This window comes from Anopheles coluzzii, chromosome 2 (assembly GCF_943734685.1).
Source record: "Anopheles coluzzii chromosome 2, AcolN3, whole genome shotgun sequence".
NCBI classification, from domain to species: domain Eukaryota; kingdom Metazoa; phylum Arthropoda; class Insecta; order Diptera; family Culicidae; genus Anopheles; species Anopheles coluzzii.
This window is the reverse complement of record NC_064670.1, coordinates 82,418,116-82,429,043: the sequence shown is the minus strand read 5'-3', so window position 1 is coordinate 82,429,043 and position 10,928 is coordinate 82,418,116. Positions and strand designations below refer to the sequence as shown.

General features: G+C 38.9%; 1 long non-coding RNA gene across 1 annotated transcript; it reads right to left on the bottom strand.

The window, feature by feature from the left end:
• Nucleotides 1-3,375: 3,375 nt before the first annotated feature.
• Nucleotides 3,376-10,928, bottom strand: LOC120950056 (uncharacterized). Its single transcript, XR_005751094.2, has 3 exons — nt 4,910-10,928; nt 4,377-4,544; nt 3,376-4,313 (listed from the first exon to the last, which is right to left on the bottom strand). It is a non-coding gene; the product is annotated as an uncharacterized LOC120950056 (long non-coding RNA).

Below are 10,928 nucleotides of genomic sequence, written 5' to 3'. Positions count from 1 at the left end.
AAGATTATCGTGAGTTCGAATCAAACTCGATGGTTTAGTGTCGGGGTCGTCGGGATTGATCGGACTTGACTCTAGCAAGAGGAACGGGAAAAATCAACCCAGCCATCCGGATGCCAGAGGATGGCAAGTTTAATGAGGTCTCGTAAAATTGCAGTCGTTGGGTTACCGATCGTTAAAAAAAAAACAAGATGAAGGCATTTGTTTGTGACTCACAATTGCTTGCTTTTGTCCGAGCGACATTTGGATTGTATTGTGGACGTTTTAGGAGGAACCGAAAATGGTTAAAAAGACGATAAAAATAAAGTTTCTCATTCGATTCTATTTACGGATAGGAAGGATGTTAAGCAAGCAAATCAATGTTCTTGACACAAAAGAGTTTCAGATAGCAAATTATGTCAAGGATTGATACGATCGATATTGTGTATTTTTATTGAGGTAATTCTTTCTGTTTTACAGGTCGCTTATTGTGTGAATGGAAGGTCGCTTTTTGAAGAATGGAAACTATGGATACTGTAATGTAGTTTTTGTTTAAAGCAAAGAAATGTACTGCAGTAGTTTATTTTAATTTTGTTAGAAATGACACACATATGGTGCAAACATCTTAAAACGTTAATCTAGTGAACAATGAAGCCTATTTAGTGAGCTTTGTATATGACATAACGTCTTAGCGATTCTGTGTATGTTGTATACGCTCACAAAACGTTTGCCCTGATGTCTGAAACTCGGACAAATTTTAGTATTGCAATTTCAATTTTTCATCAATCATTGTGTGTAACCCAAAGATTTATTTTTTTTATTTATAGGATAAATGTACCAATAGTGGTGCAATTTGTAATGGTACAAATGTGTTTTAATGGATTTAAAATATCAGAAAGGTAAATTCATGACTATTTGAACACATAGCAATTGGAATATGTTTTATCTTTGCAATCACAACCATTTTTACCATGAAACACATCAATTTTACGAAAAAAATACATATTTTTGTGACTGCTTCGTTGTACCAATAATGGTGGTATGGTTCCTATAGTCGTCGTGTTGTGTTCCTATAGTGGTGGTACACAAAGATGCCTCAAAAACTGTGTAATATACATGGAACTAAGTTTTGCAGCTGTTTTCGTATGAATAGCAATTTGATTGATGAAACTATTGACTAAAGTACTGTATGACACCTGTCGTCAACCCACACCTGGAAGAGAATGCTTGATTTGAAGTCGGTTTTTCACTCAGCCAGATAAGCGAATTTTGGCCTTTGGGTGATAAATTACTTACAGAAAACCCATTTCTGTTGCTTATTTCAATGAAAACAGTACGACATGTCAACAATATCGTCGAAAAAAATCTAAAATGTCATGTTTTTATTGACTTTATAACTAAGATTACTATAGGAACATGCCTATTTTGCGTACCTATAACCTGGCACTATCATAAAAAACACTTAAAAATACGTAAATATAGTCAAAAGCCAATAATTTAAAAAAAATCATTTGATAACAATTTTGTAAAAAAAACTAATAATTGCGTTGCTATGTGGTCATTTAGAACGTTAACAAAGATATGAAATCCTCGTTATGAAATCCTAAGGATTTTGGAAAAATGTTGACACATTTCAAAAATAATGAATTTTTTGGTTACTAAGTAACGAAATGGTCCCATTTAACTTTTAAATCCTTTGTAAAAGGCTAAAGAATATTTCACACTAGCATAAATAACTTAATTACCGTTTATTAGCCATATGGCTTTTAGTGCAATACAAACCACTATTGGTACTATCACCACTATAGGTACGTTTACCCTAAGTGAGAAAAAATTGCAAAAGTTTTCATACCAATAATGCACATGGTATTCCAATGCATGCTTTGCCTGTCATATTTTTTTATTGCATTTTAACTTTTTAAACAGATCTGGTTGTTGATATTTTCATTCACTAACTAAATATGTATAAATAAAGTCCTTAAGCTAAAAATGTTTTGAATAAATAATAAAAAGTAAAGAATCATTTGTAATCATATTTTTAGTGCTAATTTATTTTATGCATATAATCTGATGTGCATATAATCCGGATGCTTCTTCTTAATGTTTATATACAGTCGTACTATATGAAATTGAGGTACTACTATCAAATATTCCATATGAATCTATGTTGTGTTTATGTAGAACCAGCATTAATGCATCATTCAAATTACTTTATTATTTATTTATTTATTTTCCAGATACAATGACAAATATTTACTCAGAAAATGTGAAACCTAAACATTTCAAACGCAAAAAGGCTTCATAATTGTCCTTTTGCGTCCTCCTTCAAGTTTCTGTGACATACAATTTCCTTTGACCCAAGTTCCCACTTACCTGCCTGTTTTTTGTTGTTGTTTTCGTTTTTACAATCCTTCACTCGTGTAAACTTGCTCTACCACACCAAAGGTATGAGATACGGGTTAGCCCAGTGAGCGTTGGATGTGGCACGTGCTTTACACTACCCGCCATATCTAGGGCGACGAGGAAATGTAAAAATAAACGTTCCCGAGCTCGCACTACTTTGCGTTGCAGAGTCTCATCTTGTGTGTGCTCATATTTTATGGCATAAATGAAATAGGAAGGCATCATCGGGTGCCGCCCCTTCTCGACGACAGAGTATGGCGCAAGGGAAGAGTTTGGCTAGAGATCGGTGCTGGATTAAAGTGACATTGCTCAGGGCTTACGTTTTATGATCTACGCCTGCCCGATTCCGGGCACAGTCAGAGCAGAAACGAATGTCGGCATGAGCGTTGGGGCTCATATTCTTTCACATTCCAAACAACGCTTCCCGTACCGTGACGACGATGACGACGGACACCGCTTGCTTGAGCATGATTTTAATGGAATCGTGTGCTGGGGAAGGTTTGCGTGCGCAGAACCCTTCAGAAGGATCCAGGCCGCCTGGAACGCTCAAGAAATGGCTCTAGATTGTTGGTTGTGCCTTTTTTTCTCTCACTAGCACGTCTAGGGCTCTCAGTGGCAGTTTGCAGCAGCATTTTCCGAATCGTCTCGAGGATGCTCGTAGAGTCAGGATGCTGTAAGTGATACTATCATCGTTTATGCTTATGGAGTAGAATATTTCCGACCCCGACGTTCGTACGGGTGAAGGATGTAAGGATTTAATTTTTCAAAAGGTAAACTCCAGGAAGATGGTCAAAACAGATCCTCCCCCAAACGGGGAGCGGGATGTGTGAGAAGAATGAGATTTACATTTTACTTTCTTTCTGCTCATAGCGTAAAGTGAACAGCACAACGATGAAGGTGCAATAGTTTATCATTGCCATTTTTTTGTGGTGCTCCAATATGTATACGATAAATAATAACTAAGACATATGAAGTCGACTAAGCAAAGCTTTGTAATTAAATGCTACACAATTAAAGGTTTATTTTACAATTTATGAACTACAACGCCTGATGTTGCCAATGGAGCATATTCGTTCTTACTCATTGTAGAAGAAGTCCTTTCCCTTTTAATAACATTACACGTTTTTTTATTGAAGTCGCATACTTTTGGTTATGGAAATGTAATGCTCGTCACATCGCCGTGATTAGCGGGCATTATTCTTAGCAACTCTCTCACAACTATTGATACTCTCTCTATTCTTATGGTACAATGTCTGGTGATGTGTTTAATAGGATGAATCTAATTAACGAAATATGAAACGAAAAAAAAAATACAAAAAAAAATGAAAACACGTTCTTACGGCACTAAAATCAAAAATAGATTTGCATTAAAACATTGCATTGCATTTGCATTTGCATTTGCATTTGCATTTGCATTTGCATGTTTTTATTTTTTTACTTCTTCTAACTTCTTGGTAGCATTTATGATCTTATATTTCGAACATGGTAAAACGAGTAAACATTTATATTGTTGGTTATCATTTTTCAAATCATTAATTCCAGTCAGTATTTTGTCATTTTACAATATTACCCAATAACATGGGTTTTCCTGATAGTTTGTTTACAACTTCACCCAATGCAGCATAATTGGTTGGCATTATAAATATGAACCGTCGATGCATTTTCCACTAACTTATGAATCTCATGCATCTCATCATCTTTGCACCGTGTTATTGCTTTCGCAAATAAGTTTGGCTTCGAAGCAGCTAGTCAGCTGTATCTATCTGCAGCAGCACAAGATAAACCCAAACAAGCCTTCCCATCCTGCAAAAGCAAAACCGAAGTCCAGCGTCACTCTTCTACCGATCTGCTGAACCACTAACCCAAACAAAGAGCCGTCACTATGCATTATTTACGAAAGCGCATATGATGATGTTGATTGTGCTCGAAAAAAGCTGCAATGCAGAAATTGAGTCCATATTAAACTGGGCTCATCTGGGACGGTTATAATAACTTACCTTCGGCATCGACGAGCGGGGCGAAACCATGGTAAAATGGTATTGCGTCTGGGTCTGGGTTTGCGAATGAGTGAAACAACTAAATTGGAACGATGGAGCATTGGTGAAGGTTACTGCTTGGCTGCATGGTCAGGTAGGGTGCTTTTGTTTATCCAGATTAGGTTGCAGCTAATGTCAGGGGTATAATATATGCGGGGAGAAATTTTGAAAGAAGATCAGACTCTAGCGTCAAGTGTGTTCAAAATAAGAGGTTGAGATATTTTTCTATGGTAATCTATTCAAGACGTTTTACAGTGGAAAATAACATTCGTCTCAAGATTTGTACTTAACTTTTTGTTTTTGTTAAGCTCTGCATCAACGAAAGCTTCGATTTTTCTACTATGTAAATACATTTTTTATGTAAGCACATATTTAAATGATAACTGATAGAGTTTAACTTCAAGAACTATTGCAAAGAATTTGTTTTCTGAGAAATTTTATGTTTCAGCAATTCGAAGCTTGTTATGTTGTCGTACAACAACTTTACTGTTTACCTTAAGCTCTTTCGTTAATCTTTTAGCAACAAAACCCCTATCGCAGCAGTCCGTGTCCCAGCATTAACAGCTTGTTGCACGTCCTCACGACCACGAGTAGCCAATCTTATCGGTTCCAGCCCTAAGGGGATCAAGAAAATTGATATTAAAGTGTTTTATTTGGTGTTTAATATCAATCGTCCACCGCCTGGCAAATCCCGTAATTCATGCTTTGTATGGAAAGCAAATGCCATCAATCGTACATGGGAATGGGGGGAGGGGAAGGGGGGCTTTGCAGCGGCCGGCTGTTTTCGATTCGCCTCCATTTTATTGCGGTTTTGAGATTGAACGAAGAGATAGTGATGTCACAACGGATTTGTGAAGTGGTTTTTCCACCGGGCACTTCCCGGCTTGTGGAAACGCGACAATCGCTCGGGCCGGTGCACTCGAGCTGATCGTAAATCGTACGGTCGGCCGTACCGTCGGCCTTTGCTTCGCATCTGAGAAAACGACACGCAAAGGAGAGATAACCTGCGCCACAAACACGAAACAGCGTCACACCTCCCGGTGGCTGACCAAGTGATAAACGAAACACAGAATACGATGACGGCTCAATGCGGGGTAAGATAGATCCCGCTTTTCCCAGGCCCTCGCAAAAGCTGTTTGTAGTTTGACATTCGTTCACGGTTCAAAGGAGACATTTATTCAAAGCGCATTCGACATGCCGGAAGATTTATGGCAACCGTATTAAGCTCACCAAAGAACGGCCAAAGAACGGTGACTGGTAATTAAGCTATGCCGGACGAGAGCGCTACAGCTGCATCCCCGAAAGGTCCCAGGTTGGTGCTTCCGGACCGTCGCTGTGGATCTGCTATCGACACAATAAATCTCCATACACGGACACGGCCATTTTTTGTGATCTCTCACTCACTCACCCTCTCTTTCTATCTCTCTCGCTCATACTCATCGTCTGGCAAGCTTTTCACGTTGTTGCTAAATGGTTCAACTTGAAAGAGTGTCCCAGCGTGGCTGGCAGCTCAGAAACTGTTGGAAAATCGGGCAACTTTCGTGCGTCCTTTGAGACCCGACCCGCATGATGGTAAGAAATGGCACTGTTGGGACACTGTTCGGCGTCGTATCCATGACGTTGGATGCACCTAGCTAGTAATGGTGCATCTGGGGGAGTGCTTTTTCGAGCGTAAGACGACATGTTAACACCGTTACAGGTAATTACGGATTAACGCCAAATGCATGCGAAAGGGCATTAAGCAATGTAAACTTTAGACACAAACGTGTCAGATTATGTATTTAGCTGGCTGCATTTTTGATATATATATATTTTTTTAAATTCATAACTGTGATTCATTCATTTTTCACAAAAAAGCTTTGAACTTACATTCAATATTTGGCAGAGATTCACCACTACTAGTATAATTGACTAAAAGATAAACCAGCAATGTAAACATTAATAATTTCAATGTAAAGAGTAGTATTTAGCTTAAATATAGAGTATTTTTTCTTCTTATTAGGCGTAATAACTATTGTCGATCCTTTGTCTTTATTTATAACGGACTTGACTTTCAGTGGCCTTTTATATTTTCACGATATGGCTAAAATGGGAGATTAATGATAATTGTTACATAAAAAGTTACGAATGAACCAACTATTCGTCTGCTCAAGCCAGAATTTCCCTATTCTTCAAAGGCATAAGAACATTTAATGCGCTTCTCACTGGAGTTGACAATCAGAGTACAATCGCTGGTTTTCGAAGGTCATGTTCGACTCATTTGTTTAAATTCCATTTGTTGTCATTTGTAAATAGTTCATTTCTTTCAATTCCAATATATGTAGATTTTTGTATGGTTGACTCTGTTAGTTTGTTTGTGTTTAGCGTAATAGTTTCTCCGGCATCTGATGATGATAATGATGTTTTTTGTTTTCTTTTTAATTGTCTAATAATAATATGAATGAGACTGCATAGGTATTGAGAATCGCGCGCCTAACGTAGACTTTCCTAGTAGTGGATCGGAGGGAAAGCCGACGAACCAATTCCTCTATCGGATTTACTGGCCTTTACAGCATGGCACCGGGAGTCCTGTGGAGGCTACGGCAATTATCTACTCGACTTACAATTTAATATTCCTTTAAATCTACTTTAAATCATCTTCTGATTGAATAGTATACATAGCGTTTGCATTCAAAATATTGTCTTTTTTCGGCTGGTTGTAGAAAAAAGAGCGGTAAATTTATTTACATGAACGTCATTTGAAAGGTAATTATTACAACTTACTTATAAAAATATTTTTACGACCTTGCAATCTGCTTTTTGTCAGTTATCAAGAGTTTTCGCCATAGTGTAACGAATACATGCGTGTAGAGGTGTTTAAGATCTACCTTCTATTTTTATCAATTCCTCCTCCGTTTTCGCGACAAAATTGTTAGAGTAGACTTTTTCATCATGTTGGTCCAGAAAATTTCGATGGAATGCAGCTGGGGGATGTTCAACCGGTTCGCGTACTAGGGTGTCATATCGAAATCCAACCAAAATATGCATGAAATAGTTTAATTGAGTTTTAGTCTCATTTCATGCTGCTGCGAAGCCTGTGGACTCGATTTCTGATTCCTGATATGTTTGTTCGCGTTTTCCAGGACTAATTTACTGATCGATCGGTTGCATCGACCTCCCGGCCAAGTGATCACAACGAAGTAGCCACTTTTCCCTTGGGCTTCATTTTCAGCATCTTTTGAAGCTTCTTGTTGGTCTAGGTCGTAAGCCATTCGGAACGGGGCTTTCTTTAGATGCTATTATTGTTGTCTAATAGTGCCAACATGTTGTAGATGCCGCAGGTTTATACAAAGTCCACAAATTGCCGCACGGTGTCCGTTTTAGACTGTACGGTGTACCGTTCTTTAATCGCGAACGCTTCTAAAGAAAACCGCCTCAGTTTGTTTGTCCTCACGGTTAAATTTCGACTGATAGAGGTGTCAAATTATATGTGCTGGCTCAAGAGATACTATAATTGAAAGTGCAATTATTGAAAGTACAAATGTAAAGTGCGGGTGAAGATAAACCCATCGCCTATTCGGAATTTCGATAATATTTGTCCATTTGTTTTAATGCAAACGTTATCTATTGGGAGGGGCGGTCCCGTGGTACAGTCGTCAACTTGAACGACTCAACGACTCAATAACTTGAACGTCATGGGTTCAAGCCTAGAATGGATGGACTCAATAACTTGAACGTCATGGGTTCAAGCCTAGAATGGACCGTCCCCCCGTAACAAGGATTGACTATCCGGCTGTGTGGTAATGAATTAAGTCTCGAAAGTCTGCATAGGCCGGCATGTCCGCATAGGACGTTACGCCAAATAGAAGAAGAGAAAATCTATTGGGAATGCAATTGCCTATCAGTTTGATGTACTGACATTGATTTGTTAACCTGATATAGATTAATCTAAATCTAACACCAGAATTTCATTTTTACATTTACGCTACACTCTAACTCTAACGAACCGACACACTCTGACAAAAAAAAATATGCTTTAGAGGACGACGATCTGTTATGAACCCAAGCACACAAACTTTAACTTTTCCACATTTTCTACACGCAAGCAAATATGTTTTTACAGTAGCTTTCGTTGAGATGTACCTACACGCACAGTATTTAATTCACGACCGGGCACATTGTAGAGCACAAAGTCAACAGAACGTTTCAGACGCTGCTGTGCATTCAACACCTTTGTTCCATGTACTGCCCAGAAAGTTTATTACGACCGGACGTCTTGATGAAGCCCGGTTGGAACATTCACGAAATAGCCGAAACACAAGCGCCTGGAAAAACTTTTGTATACCTTCCGCTCATTGCGGATTGTAAGACAAACCATAGGGTAAACCACTTACTGCCAACGGTCTGAGTGCTCTTCAAACAAGCGTGCTGTTGGGCATGCTGTGAGCTTTTGTTGCCAGCGGTACATCGCTTGCTAGTAAGTTCCAAAACATCCGACACTGAGTTTTTTTAACACTGTTTACGAAGAAGGTTGCAAAAAAGGAAGATATTCAGAAAGGGTTAACTTTTTTGCAAATGAAAAGAGGTTTTAGTTATGTGTGGAAGAATGGTATACAAAATATCTCCCTAGGTTTGAACTCATCGATTAGCTTGATCTCATGCGAGGTTTTATTTTTTGGGATGGTTTCATAGACCCTTCCGCACTTTGAAAATGCAGTTTATGAAGATGGAAAATCTGGCCACAACCACAAAGCAGGAAGTGGGTCAGCAAACGAACCGACAAGTTTACATAGATATTGTATACTGGGAAGGCGAAGCAGCAGTTTCATCGAGAAAGCATCATTTTTATGATCGTGCGGCTACCGCAACGCATACGAACCCGGATGTAGCTGTCTGCGTCCTAGATCCGTTCCCATCACCATTCAGCGTTCGAGGAGGAAGGAGTTCACATGCATCGCTGGTAGTGAGATGAGTGAATAGAAAATGTCAATTTCTTCCGAAGAAGCAAATATTTGCACGGAGAAAATCACATTTTATCAAAGGAAGGGCGTACTAGTCAGCGCTAGGCTAGCCTTGCAGCTCAATACCGTACAGCGGCAATGGGGATCGATTTCGTTAGCTTCTGACCGTAAGATGCCATCAATTTTCTGAGTGAAGATAGAAAACTGGCACTTTTCAATCCTTTCTTTGAGCTCGATAGAAAGAGAGAGTCTTGGGATATCGCAATAAGGCTACCCTGGTCGGTCTTAAACTGGCACCCAACAGTATTCAGTGGGCTACGGCTACGAAAGAGTTCAATTTTACACTAGAGTAGGTTCTCAGTAACCGAATAAGTGTGTGCAAAAAATGTGAGTTCATCATCAATGTAACCAGAATGAAAAGGGAAGTGAAAAAGGGATTTGCTTTTGTCTAGTTTTATTTTAAATTATGGTGTGAAAGTTCTGTATTTGTATACTTGAGTAGCATATTATACTATATTTGATTTATTTAGATTTTATAATTTTCGGAACTCTTAGTAGCTCTAAGATTCTCTCCCTCTATGTGTATAATTTATTGTTAACTAGTAATCAACGTGGCAAAAGAATGTAGGTCCAGCGGATTCTGTCAATGTTTTTTTTTACTTTTTTCTTATTTCCTTCTTTTTTTGTGAAGCTCGTTTTAGTCCGATGGCATATCAATTAAAATCTCAAAATTGAATTTTGTGTATTATTTGGATAGTTTTAATTATGCTACATTTTGCAAGTCCCTACCTCTTACCTCTATAGGTACAATCGCACATCTTACGGCTCTCCATCGATTTGGCGAAGAATGTTTAGAGTAGAATATGAGCAAAACCCTACCTCAAAATACAGCGTGATGTAAGTAGATGGGTGTTAGCATTCATGACCTGCTTCATAAACATGAATCAATGGTACGCAGAAGTGACTTGCCGCTAGAGTACCCATCAAAGCTAAAGATAAACGATACAAGTACAACAAAAAACATACGTGTATTGCGCCATTCGTGATTCATTTCCATGAAATTTTGCCAGCTGCGCGGTACGGTTTGACTACAGCTGGAGCGAAAGAAGTATTCACAGAAAGTAGATGTTCATATGTGATTTATGTGGATATGGTAACCGTAAGCACATCGCTGTATAAGTATTTGTGTATGTTCGCGGGCGTTTGGCTGAACGATGAAATATTCATCGTCACAATAGCTGTCTCCCTGCATTGTGCTACCCCAATCTGAGCTGACAAACCACGGGTCCGAAAGCATCCACAGTCAACTAGAAGCGCCACCAAAACCGAGACGGAAAAGCTTCGAAACATATGATAATGAAGAATACATTATTTAAAATGCACTCTTCTTCCAAGCATCATCGTCATCACCACCATCATCATCGTCGTAGTGGTGGTCTTGGTTGCCGACGGCTGGCGTTGCCTAGAACCTTTAGAGAAGTCAAAGTCGTTCAAAGATGTTACGAATCTCGCGCCAAATCCAGTAGGCTGTGCCGCTCTCATGCGGTATCGGTTGCTGGCAAATAGAGGAAAA